General features: G+C 42.3%; 1 protein-coding gene across 2 annotated transcripts in view; it reads left to right on the top strand.

Moving 5' to 3' along the window:
- Positions 1–13,810, top strand: part of KLF12 (Kruppel like factor 12) — a 440,849-nt gene that overhangs the window by 228,314 nt on the left and 198,725 nt on the right. The gene's annotated exons all lie outside the window — the stretch shown is intronic.

Here is a 13,810-nt window from a genome sequence, read left to right as displayed (position 1 = left end):
TAGTGGAAAGAGCATGGGCTTGGGAGTCAGAGGTCATGGGTTCTAAACCCGACTCTGCCGCTTATCAGCTGTGTGACCTTGGGCAAGCCACTTCACTAATCTGTGCCTCAGTTACCTCATCTGTAAAATGGGGCTGAAGACTGTGATCCTCACGTGGGACAATCTAATTACCTTGTATCTACCCTAGTGCTTAGAACAGTGCTTGGCACGTAGTAAGCGCTTAACAAATGCCAACATTATTATTAATATACACCTCTTTTTCATGCACTCCTCATCTCTCTCCCCACAAAAGTAATAAATGATAGAACATGTTATTTTCACTAATTATAGCATAATATTAGGCCGACAGTCTTGAGCCTATAATTCATGGGCTACAGATAAGCCTTCTTGGAACAATAATATTAATATAAATAATCATTATAATATTGTATAATCTATAATATGTAATATAAAATAATGATGTATAACAATAAATATAATGATATATAGTACTACAATGGGCTCAGTTCTCTCACCTGTCAAATGGGGATGAAGACTGTGAGCCCCATGTGGGACAAACTTATGACCCTGTATCTCCCCCAGCGCTTAGAACAGTGCTCTGCACATAGTAAGCACTTAACAAATCCAACATTTTCATTATAGTATCATATAATAATATGATAATAACTATAATAATTAATTAATGTTGGTATTTGTTAAGCGCTTACTATGTGCCGAGCACTGTTCTAAGCGCTGGGGTAGACATAGGGGAATCAGGTTGTCCCACGTGGGGCTCACAGTCTTAATCCCCATTTTACAGATGAGGGAACTGAGGCACCGAGAAGTTAAGTGACTTGCCCAAAGTCACACAGCTGGCAAGTGGCAGAGCCGGGGTTCGAACCCATGACCTCTGACTCCAAAGCCCGTGCTCTTTCCAGTGAGCCACGCTGCTTCTCAATAACAATTGTAGTTGTGATATTTGTTAAGCACTTACTATATGCCAGGCACTGTACTAAGCACAGGGGTAGGTAAAAGGTAATTAAGTTGGACATAGTCCCTGTTCCACTGGGGCTCACAGTCTTATTCCCCATTTTCCAGATGAGGTCACTGAGGTAGAGAAAAGTGAAGTGAATGAGCCCATGGTCCCACAACAGACACGTGGTAGAGGTGGAATTAGAACCCAGGTCCTTCTGACTTCCAGGCCTGTGCTCTCTCCACTCAACCACACCGCTTCTCTAGTCACAGATGGCTTTTGAGTAGAGTTGGGTTTCCTTGCATCTGTTACTGAAAGGGCACTGCCTTCAGCTTTATCTCCACAAGAAGGAGCTGGGCGGGAAATGGCTGAGCCACCCAACTCCTTGGGAGATGGAGGAGCACGTGTCAAGTGATTCTTAGGGTGGGGCGTACAAGGAATGACTCTCTGTGACCCAGCTGCTGAGAGATTTCATTTAGTTTGGCTTTCCTGCACAGGAAGGTCTCTGACCCCTGTGCTAAACGATTGGAACACAGCTAGCAGCTGGGTGTGAGAATTGGCAGAGTGATATAGAAAGAACATAGGCCTGAAGTCAGAACACCTGGGTTCTAGTTCTACACTCCTCTCCTTGGGTGTCCACCTCAGTGCTTAGAATAGAATTTAGCAGATGACAAGCACTTAACCAGTACCATTATTATTGTCATCATCGCCATCGTCCTCATCAACCTCTCAAACTCTATTTAGGCCTGGCAAGACAATTTCAGGAAAGGAAGGAGGGGAAACTACATTTCCCAGGAAGCAAAGGGGTTGATTTATGACCTTTTCCAACATTGTGATTCTATAGTGGCCAACCAAGCCCCCAAGACCTTTCTTAGTGACAGAATTCTTCTCCCTTCTTGCCCGCCTGGGTAGACCGAGGGTTCCCCCTCCAGCTCTCTGAAGCCAACTTCACGTGGTAAGAAGACCTTCATCACCAAAGTGAAGGAGGTTCTCAAAGTTCCTAGCCTTCCTCTATGCCTGCGTAGGTGTTCAGCAAATATCGTTAATAAGGCTCTGAACGATAACGGTGCCCACGGTCAGGTACTTGAAGATTCCGGTGGCTTCTTTGAGGAACTCTAGGTGAGCCAAATGCGCTTCCCTAAAGTATAGCAGCAGGGCCTAGTGGAAAAAGCACAGGCCTGGGTGTCAGGGGACCTGGGTTCTCATGTGGGCTGCCTCTTCTCTGATCTCTGACCTTGGGCTAGTTACTTAACTACTCTGTGCCTCTGTTTGCTCATCTGTAAAATGTGTTTTCAATATCTACCTTGTGCCAAGACTGTGCGCCCCAAATGGGATAGACACTTGGTCTAATCTCAGTTTCTTGTATCTACCTGGGGTTTAGTGCCACACTAGGAACAAAGTCAGTGCTTAACAGATACTACTATACCACAGTTTTTAACTCTGTGCCTCAGTTTCCTCATCTATGAAATGGGGATCATTCATTCATTCAATTGTATTTATTGAGCACTTCCTGTGTGCAGAGGACTGTATTAAGTGCTTGTAAAATAGAGAGACAATCCCTGCCCGCAACATGCTCATAGTCTAGAGGGGGGAGATTAGATTAGATACCTATTCTCCTTTCCATGTAGACTCTGAGTACCCTGTGGATCATGCACTGTGTTTAACTTCAGTACGTTGTATCTACCCCTGGATTATTCAATGCTTGATACATAGGAGGGCCTTACTACATGGGGTAGAGGATTCATTCAATAGTACTTATTGAGCGCTTACTATGTGCAGAGCACTGTATACCACTACATCACTATATATCAAGGGCCTGGGAGTCCGCTTGTCTGCAGTGTGACCTCGAGTAAGTTACTCACTTCGCTGTGCCTCAGTTACCTCATCTGTAAAATGGGGATTGAGACTCTGAGCCCTGTGTGAGACAGGGACTGTGTCCAACCCGATTTGCTTGTATCTGCCCCAGTGCTTAGTACAGTGCCTTGCACATAGTGAGCACTTACCAAATAACATGATTATTATTATTATTAATAAGTACCACCATATTATTATTATTATTGTTATTATCATCATTAACCAGGTAACCTATCCAAGGTGATCTAGATCCTGAGGGAGATCGCATAAATATTATTGGAGTAGAATCAGAAAAGGCCTCGGAATCTATCTCATCTTCTCCGTGTGTCCTTCGCTTTTACAAAGAGATCAGCCTTCGTATTTTCAGTTAACCTAACTGCTCTTCCTCTTCTTAAGGAGAGAATGGGCTATCGTGAGTTTATACAGGGTTGACTTCACCAGCGATAAGCTCCCACTGGACTGCCAGCTCCTTAAAGGCTGGTATCATGCACCCAATAAGCAATCAGTAAATACCATTAATTTATTGATTGATCAGGGTGAACAGTGGTCCATTTTTCTCCCATGTCATTGCTAGATAATACCTAGTGATATTTCCCATTGTTGGTGCTGTTGAGAGAGTGGAGCTCAATGTGCGTGGTCAAAGAATCTGTCTGTTTATTGTTATATTGTCCTCTCCCAAGCATTTAGTACAGTGTTTTGCTAACAGTAAGCATTCAATAAATAGGAGTGACTATAGGTTCTGACCAATGTAGCGGGCGAAGACTCTCCCACAATTGGTCTTTGTTCCGGATCCATTACTAGTCACTGCATTTGGGCAGGTCCGTAAAAGAGGTCACTGGCTTGTCCCCATGGTATCTTTTTCCTGGTAAGGTCTAGACCACCTCCCAGAAATGTGGCTAGCTCGACTGTAAACTACTTGAGGGGAGAGATCAGGCCCTTTAGGTCTTTTTCCTCTATTGTGCTTTCCCAAGCATTTAGTCCAGTGCTCTGCGCACAGCATGCACTCAATAAATATCATTCATTCTTTGATTATAGCTCTTTCACGCAAAAAATTTTGATTTACCACTCAGCTATCTTTCTGAAACCAGGGCAAACATACCTGCTTTTCTGGACTCCAGGTCCAGTTAATCAATTAACCAATCAATGGTATTTATTGACAGCTTATTCTTTGCAGAGCACTGTACTAAGCACTTGGGAGGGTACAATACAACAGAGTTCAATCAATCAGTCAATCAATCAAAGGTATTTATTGAGAGCTTACTCTGTGCAGAGCACTGTATTAAGCACTTAGAGATTTAGCAGATTTACAACAGATTTAGCAGACATTTGCCCCAGGGAGCTTACAGTCTAGAGGGAGAGACAGACATTAATAGGAATAAGTAATTTATAATGCATAATTTGAAGATAGAGACATAAATGCTATGGGGTTGGAGGAAAGGAGGATATCAAGTGTCCAAAGGTCACACAGATTGAGGTCCATAGGTGATGCAGAATTGAGAGTGAGCCGGGGAAAAGAGGGCTTAACTGGGGAAGGCTTCTTGGAGGAGGCATGACCTTAGTAATGCTTTGAAGGTAGAGAGAGTGGTGGTCTGGTGTATATGGAGGGGGCAGGAATCTAAGCTAGTGGGATGACGTGGGAAAGGGGTTGGCGGCTAGATAGATGAGAACAGGACAAAGTAAATAAACTGGCTGTAGAGGAGCGGAATGTGTGGGTTGGGTTGTATTAGGAGATTAATAATTATGCTATTTGTTAAGCCCTTACTATGTGCTGAGCATTGTTCTAAGCGCTGGGGTAGATCAGATTGTCCCATGTGGGGCTCACATTTTTTTTAATCCCCATTTTTACAGATGAGGTAACTGAGGCACAGAGAAGTTAAGTGACTTGCCCAAGGTCACACAGCAGACAAGTGGCGGAGTCAAAATAGAACCCACGACCTCTGACTCCCAAGCTCCTGCTCTTTCCACTCAGCCAAGATTATTGAGGTGAGGTAGGTTGGGAAGAGTTGGAAGACATCTTTCCTACCCATAACAAGTTATAATATTATAATTCTACGGGGCCAACTAACGATCAATCTACTCTTGATCATTTCTATTGATACGGAGACTGCGAACCTGTTGTTGGGTAGGGATTGTCTCCATCTGTTGCCAAACTGTACTTTCCAAGTGCTTAGTACAGTGGTCTGCACACAGTAAGAGCTCAATAAATGCGAATGAATGAATGAATGAATGAATGAATGAATAGAAAACCTATTGCTCGTTGACGAGGACTTACCCTAGCAGGAAGTTCATATCCCTAATAATAATAATAATAATTGTGGTATTTGTTAAGTTCTTACTCTGTGGCAAACACTATTCTAAGCCTGGGAGTAGATACAAGGTCATCAGGTTGGACACAGTCCCTGTCTCACATGAGGCTCACAGTCTTAATCCTCATTTTACAGATGAGGTAACTGAGCCACAGAGAGACTTTCCCAAGGTCCCACAGCAGACCTGTGGCAGAGCGAGGATTGAAGCCCACATCCTTTGACTCTCAGGCCAGTGCTCTTTCCATTAGGCCTTGATGCTCCTACTGTAAGCTCACTGAGGGCAGGGAATATGTCTCTCAATGCTGTTATATTGTACTCTCCCAAGTGCTTAGTACAGAGCTCTGCGTACAATAAGCGCTCAATATGTACAACTGATTATTGATGCTTCATAATTCGCTTGTGGGAGCAGTATCTCCTATAGGCATCTGGCCTTTTATAATGGTGTTTAATGCTCTCTGGACAGGTGACTTCCCGTGAGCAATTTGGGAACATCAGAATGACAGACTGCACAGCGACAGTCCTATTTCCTCCCCAGGGACCCAAATAATGGGTGGAGGTTGTGTACAGTAGGGCTTTCCTTCTACAGGCTGCTGTTTCAGCCTCAGCAAGAACAGTTTCAATATCATCGTTGGCATTTACTGAATATTTACCGACTGCAAAGCACAGTACTGTGATGCACTGAAGAGAATATACAGAAGTGAGACACACAACTACTCACCTCCAGAAGCATACAATCCAACTGGGCAGACACACAAACCTTTTTACAAGTACCTAGAGGTGGAACAAGAACAAAAACTTAACAGGAAGTAGTACTATTGCATCAGATTTGAATGACCAAATAAATATTTAAAAAAGTTAAAAGGTGCCCGGCAACATAAGGGCTGAAAATAGAAATGAAATATATTAGTGCAGTTAAGGTTGGTGCAGTGGGGTGTTGTAAATAAGACAGGAAATGCTTCCTAGAAGAGCAGCAATTTTAGATATTTGGGCAGAGAATATGTCAACAAACTGTGTTTTATTGAACTCTCCCAAGTGCACTATATTTTCCTGGCAATGATGGTGACCATGATCCAGGTGAAGAATATTCTACTGCACAGTGAAAGGCTTAAGTGTTCATGTACATGGACACCAGTTGGGTGGATTTGTGATAAACTAGATGATAGCGATAACATCCCTATCTATAATACATTTGCCTCCGAGCCCTGTACACCTGAATTTATAACCTCAAATAGGTGTGAGAATCAATTATTTTAAAATGTAGCATTATCATTTACCTCTGAAGTTATGTCAACAAGTGATCACCACATAAATCGAGTGGGGTTGGTTGCTTTAATGATTTATCTGAAGTCTTTGTTTCCTGCAGACCTGTTCTAAAGTCAGTGGAATTGATACGGCCCATTAACTCTTCTGAGGATGATAAGAGACATCCATTAACATTGTCTTGGAGCTGAAGGTCAAGAGTAAATGTCAGTGGAGCTATTACTGTTTTATTATTATGTCATTTGTGACAGCTGAAATTCTATGAAAAGTAGTTACTCAAATGCATGTAATAATTATCTATTCCTCTGATAATGGGCCCCTTTACATCAAACTTCTAGTCCCATCCTGGTCTGGATTCATAGTGAGTAAAGGTATTGGTTCTTTGTATGAGAAAGTTGTAAATCACTTGACTTGGGCAAAATTAACTTCTTCAATTCTGTAATGTCTTAATATCCTGAAGGAATTAATATACCTTCAAAAGGGCAAATTTACCAAAATCCAGCAAGAAACCCTCACCTTGAATTCCAGTTTGGACTAAACTGGGACCTTTAAGGCTTATCAGTGAGTCAATCAATCAACCGTATTCCTTGAGCGCTTACTGTACTGAACTCTTGGGAGAGCACAATATGACAGACACATTCCCTGCCCGCAACAAACTTACAGTCTAGAGGGGGAGACAGAAGTTAATATAAATGAATAAATTACGGATGTGTACGTAAATGCTGTGGGGCTGGGTGGTGGGAGCAAATCAGGGTGACGCAGAAGGGAGAGGGAGAAGAGGAAATGAGGGCTTAGTCAGAGAAGGCCGCTTAGAGGAGATGTGGCTTCAATAAGGCTTTGAAAGTGGAGAGAGTAACTGACTGTCAGCTATGAAGAGGAAGGGTATTCCAGAGGCCAGAGGCAGGACATGGGCCAGTGGTCGGTGGCAGGCTATATCAGCCCAAGGTACAGAGAGTATGTTGACAGCAGAGGAGCGAAATGTTTGGGCTGGATTGTAGTAGGAGAGCATGGAAGTGGGGCAAGGTGATTGAGTGCTTTAAACCAAGTGATAAGGAGTTTCCGAGGTGGATGGGCAACCACTGGAGCTGGCTGAGGAGTGGGGAAGCATGGCCTGAATGTTTTTGTAGAAAAATAGTCCAGCCAGTAGAGTGAAGTATAGGCTGGAGTGAGGAGAGACACTTAATTAAACAAGCTTAATTAAACATAGAAGTTGAATAGCAAGGTAGAGTAGGTGCTCTCCTCACATCCGAGGACTAATCCAGTTTTGATCCTGCCCACTAGGATCTTGGTGTAGATTCTGTTCTCTTCTCTGAAGGCAGAGAACAGTGCTTCACATTCAGTAGGTGCTCAGTAACACACACTGAGGATAATAATAATGAAGATATCTTTACTCTGGTTCCAACGTAGTTAATATCCTTTGGCAACTGGAAGGCTCGGCCTTTTAGAGCCTCCACCCTTTTCTGGAATCTCTGGGTTGGAAATTGTCAGCTCTGCCACTGTGAGACAATGAATGGTCCAGGGTGAGTCACTTGAGTTGGACTTGAGACTTTTACTTCTTTTTGGAAACTGCTGAAAATTCCATCCCAGCCCTGGATTAATCCACTCCCGATTCATCAGATTGGATTAATAGTCCCTGGCCAATGAGGAGATTCTAGTCCAGTAAAGGGTAGGTACATCATAGCACACAATAAACTAGATTGTGGGGACCTCCTTAGAATGATTCTGGATTAAGTCAATCGATCAGTCAATCCTTTATTGAGCGTTTACTGTCCGCAGGCCAATGTACTAAGCTCTTGGGAGAGTACAGTGCAACAGTAGAGCAGACATATTAATTCCCTGCCCACAATGAGTTTAATAATAATAATAATAATAATGTTGGTATTCATTAAGCTCTTACTATGTGCAGAGCACTGTTTTAAGCACTGGGGTAAATACAGGGTAATCAGGTTGTGCCACGTGAGACTCACAGTCTTCATCCCCATTTTACAGATGAGGGAACTGAGGCACAGAGAAGTTAAGTGACTTGTCCACAGTCACACAGCTGACAAATGGCAGAAGTGGGATTTGAACTCATGACCTCTGACTCCCAAGCCCGTGCTCTTTCCACTGAGCCACGTTACGGTCTAGAGGGGGAGCCAGACATTAATGTAAATAAATAAATTACGGAAATATCCAAAAGTGCTATGGGGTTGGGGGTGGAGGTGGTGATTAAAGACTGTAAATTCAGTAAGGACGCTCAATAAGTAAGACCGAATGAACGAATAAATGAATGAAGTCAGGGCGAAGCAAAAGGGAGTGGAAGAAGAGGAAATGAGGGTTTAGCCACGTCAGAGGCAGGACCGAGCCAGGCTTTGCAGGGCAAGGAGGAGAACCTTTGCCTGTATATTAACACAACCAATGTACGAACACTGGCTGTGGACTAGGGAAGACTGCTCTCCACCTATCACAGCTCTCGTGCTTTCACAATTATGTAGTTTGTTTGGATTGGTAACCTGGCAGCCCTGGCTGAGCGGCTCCAGTCAAAATGGATGTGTCCTGCAGTTTGATGTGCAGTTTACCCTTCCATAAAAGGAAAAAAATAATAATTTGTGATTTTTCTAGTGGGCAGGAAAGAGAAAGAAGATGACCGTGGAGAAATGTTAAAAAAAATTCTGAAGAGCAGACTCCAACTTTGTATACATTTTAGAGAACTGACAAACATTTCTAGATCATTTTATGTGAATCAGATTTTCTCTCTCTTAGAAAAGCCAGTACTTTTAATTCCTATTCAGAATTTAACACCTTTATTTAATGCACTGTAAGAGAATTTAGGTCCCCAAACATCTTTATGGCATTTGATTTAGTATGTTTAAGTAAATAGTCTGAAGGGGAAACTTGTATTTAGTAAGAATGTCAAAGATAAACTGTATACCAATGAATTATCTTCATGAATAAAATGTACTGCTGATATTGTAATACATACTAAGGGGAAATATGCTGTTCTAAAAGGAAAATATATCAGAATTCATAGCGTTTCTCTTCTGATTTGATGCAAAACTCCTCGTGGTGATTAAATGAAGTACTGAATATACCTGAGACTCTGAAAAACCAGAAGCTCCTTAACTGTCGTATGGCAGTAGAGATCGGTTTCTACTATCCTTCAGCAATGGAGATTTCAAATCCAAAGAGAATCTGTAGCAAAGGTGGGTATTATTGTCACCGCCAACTGCCATCGAAAACCATGGGAATGTGATTTTACCTAGGTGTCTGGTTTGGGTTAGTGAAAAACATAATCACTTTCCCTCTAACTGAGCTGCTCATCTGCCCTGGTTGCTTCAGTTTTAACAAGAATCTGACTAGTGACGGAGAGAGTGTCAATCACACATCACCGTTTCCCATCACCTCACATGCATCGACAAGACCTCACCATCAGTGAGGCATCTTCAAATGCAAAGGACGGACTCGGTCTCCGTACGTATGAATGCATCTCGCTACTAATCGAATGTATAGTGTTGTATGTTATCATATAGTTATTATATAGTATATGATCCACAGTATCATATCTGGGCGAGAGAATGATGTGATCGAGTCCTCTAACCAGAAGGCAGGTCACGGTCCAGGGTACTTAAGCGACAGGGTGAATTTGTCCTGCTTTATGCCCCCACAATCGGCCTTTCTGACTATTGGTGTGTGAAAATGTTAAGGATTGCGAAACAAAGAACTATTCTGCATTTACAGTTACAGTTCCCAGATTAATTGAGTAATTCAGTGCCAAAAATGCACTGAAAAAACAGCTCCAGAATATTTATCGTATGTCGACGTTAAGTTTATTCTTAGATGAACTGATGTGGAAAACATTCTAATTTATCGTGGTGGGTAATTGCTTGCGGTTGTTGAACAGTGTTGTGGAGCTCCATGGATGAGGCTTTTTTTTTTTGCATCAGTTTTTGGTTATCTGAATAATTCACCTTTATAGAATGATCTCTATTCTTTATCGAAGCCTACATCTCTTTGGTCCATAAAGTAAAGTCGAGGTCGCCAACCCAGACAATCCATAAACAAAGCAAAACAAAAAACAAAACCTTATTTGCAATCATCCTAGCATGGAAGCTCTGAAGCATGATGTTGTTGCTTTCTTAAAATTCATTCATTCAATTGTATTTATTGAGCCCTTACTATGTGCAGAGCACTGTACTAAGCGCTTGGAAAGTACAATTCAGCAAGAAAGAGAGACAATCCTTGCCCTCAACGGGCTTAAGAAATCCAAGCATAAGAAACTGAACCTGACCTCATCAAAAAGTTTCCCCCCAAATTGTTTCCGGCCTTGCCTTCTTGCATCTCCAGGTCAACCTGTAAATTCCTTTTTTTTTTAATATTTGTTAAGCGCTGCCTATGTGCAGTAGTGAAGTAGCATGATGTAGTGGATAGAGCCCAGGTCTGGGAGTCAGAAGGTTATCGGTTCTAATCCCGGCTCTGCCACTTGTCTGCTGTGTGACCTTAGGCAAATCACTTCGCTTCTCTGTGCCTCAGTTACCTCATATGTAAAATGGGGAGTGATAATAATGATAGTGGCATACGTTAAGTGCTTACTATGTACCAAACACTGTTCTGAGCTGTGGAACAGGGACTGTGTCCAGCCTGATTTGCTCATATCCGCTCAAGCTCTTAATACAGTGCCTGGCACAGAATAAGCGCTTAACAAATAACATAATTATTATTATGTGCCAGGAACTATGCTACACACTGGGGTAGATACAAGAGAAGCAGCGTAGCTCAGTGGAAAGAGCACAGGCTTGGGAGTCAGAGGTCATGGGTTTGAATCCTGGCTCCGCCACTTGTCAGCTGTGTGACTGTGGGCAAGTCACTTAACTTCTCTGTGCCTCAGTTCCCTCATCTGTAAAATGGGGATTAAGACTGTGAGCCTTATGTGGGACAACCTGATTACCCTGTATCTACCCCAGTGCTTAGAAGGGTGCTCTGCATATAGTAAGCATTTAACAAATACCAACATTATTATTATTAAGTAAATCAGGTTGGACATAGTTCCTGTCCCACATGGAACTCACAGTCTTAATCCCCATTTTACAGAAGAGGAAGCTGAGATACAGGGACTGTAAATGCCCCACATCACAAAGCAGACAGGTGGCAGAACAGGGATTAGACCCCGATCCTCTGCCCTTCCGGCCCGTGCTCTTTCCGCTAGGCCATGCTACTTCCTTGTTAGTCTCTTACATGTAGGCTCTATCTGTACTCATTTATATTTTTCATAATTACTTCTGATGTTTTCTGTGTTTTACCAAATATTTACTACTGAAATTGAAATGCTCATGCCTGAAATTTTCTCTACATCTAATTGAAAAATTGCATCTTGTGTGTTTGAATCCTTCATTAATTTGAATGCCTTCTCTATTCTGACTTAATCAAACCTCTTAATGTCAAGTGAGAAGCAGCGTGGCTTAGTGGAAAGAGCATGGGCTTGGGAGTCAGAGGAGGTGGGTTCTAATCCCAGCTCCGCCACTTGTCTGCTGTGAAACCTTGGGCAAGCCACTTAACTTCTCTGTGGCTCAGTTAGCTCATCTGTAAAATGGGGATTAAGACTGGGAGCCCCATGTGGAGCAACCTGATTACCTTATATCTATCTAAGTGCTTAGAACAGTGCTTCGCACATAGTAAGCACTTAATAAATCCCATAATTATTGTTATTAAATGCATTCATTACTTTATGTGACCCTTTGGCCTAGAACTCCTTCTAAGAGACCTACTCCAACCCAAACCAGTTTTCCCCAACTCCCTCTCCCTTCTGCATTAGCTAAGCACTTGATAGTCACCCCACCCCCGGGTCCAGAGCATTTATGTTCATAACCATAATTAATTGATTTATATTAATATCTGTCTCCCCCTTGAGACTCATAAGCTCATTGTGGGCATGAGCTTACCCGTTTCAAGACACCTTTCAACTCTGTTGTATTTAGTCCCAAGTGTCTAGTAAAGTGCTTTGTATACAGGAAGCACTATAAATACCACTGATTGTATTAATAATCATCCCCATTTCATTTGTGCAAAAACTAGGAACATTTCACTCTTCTCACAGCCTGTATATTGAACATCTAAAAATATGGGCACATAATAAGTGCTTAACAAATACCATTATTCTTATTAGTAGTATATAAACGACCCCAAAACAAATACAGTTTGATAATAAACATTTGGCTAGGCATGCTAATTTGGTTACTTCTATAGTATTGAAGATTTATATGAATTAATTCCTTTCAGAAAGGCAAAGGAAGGATAAGGAACTGTTTTTAATGGTACTTGTTAAGTGCTTACTATGTGTTCGGCAATCAGTCAATCAAAAATGGTATTCATTGAGCACTCACTCTCTGCAGAGCATTGTGCTAAGTGCTTGAGAGGGTACTGTAAAATGGAGATTAAGTCCTATTCCCTCCTACTTAAACTGTGAGCCCTATGTTGGGCAGGGACTGTGTCCAACCTGATAAAATGATATCTACCCCAGCTCTTAGAAGAGTGCTTGGCATATAGTAAGCACTGATCAAATACCATAGAAAAATACAACAGAATTAGCAGATACTTTCCCTGCCCATAACAAGCTTACAGTCTCCAGGGGAAGACAGACATTAATATAAATTAATGTGATTTATAATACAATATAAAGATATGTACATATAAGTGCTGAGGGTTTGAGGATGGGGCGAATATCAGAGATCCAAGAAGCAGCATGGCTTAACGGAAAGAGCACAGGCTTGGAGTCAGAGGTCATGAGTTCTATTCCCAGCTCTGCCACTTGTATCAGCTGTGTGACTTTGGGGAAGTCATTTAACTTCTCTGTGCCTCAGTTGCCTCATCTGTAAAATGGGGATTAAGACTGTGAGTCCCACGTGGGACAAGCTCATTACCTTGTATCTACCCCAGTGCTTAGCATAGTGCTTGGCACATAGTAAACGCTTAACAAATACCATCATCATCATAAATGACACAGAAGGGAGAGCAAGCTGCCGAAAAGAGGGCTTGAGGAAAGTCTCTTGGAGCATATGTGACCTTAATAATGCTTTGAAGGTGGGAAATGGGATGGTCTGGTGTAATGAAAGGGAAGGGAGTTCCAGGTTATAGGGAGGACGTTGGAAAGGGATTGGTAATGAGATAGATGAGATTGGGGCCCAGTGAGTAAACTGGGAGTAGAAGAGTGGAATGTGTGGCCTGGGCTGTAGATTGAATGAGAGAGATGAGTCAAGGATAATGCTAAGGCTACAGACTTGTGAGATAGGGAGGATAGTGGTTTTGTCAACAGTGATGGGAAAGACAAGGAGGACAGGGTTTGGGTAGGAAGATTAAGGAGTTCAGTTTTAGGCGTGTTTAGTTTGAGGTGTCAGCGGGACATCCAGGTACAGATATCCTGAAGGCAGGAGGAAATTCGAGATTGCAGGGAAGGAGAGAGGTCAAG

Source organism: Ornithorhynchus anatinus, chromosome 2 (assembly GCF_004115215.2).
Source record: "Ornithorhynchus anatinus isolate Pmale09 chromosome 2, mOrnAna1.pri.v4, whole genome shotgun sequence".
NCBI classification, from domain to species: Eukaryota; Metazoa; Chordata; class Mammalia; order Monotremata; family Ornithorhynchidae; genus Ornithorhynchus; species Ornithorhynchus anatinus.
Note: the sequence above shows the minus strand (reverse complement) of the source record. Positions and strands in the feature narration are given on the sequence as shown.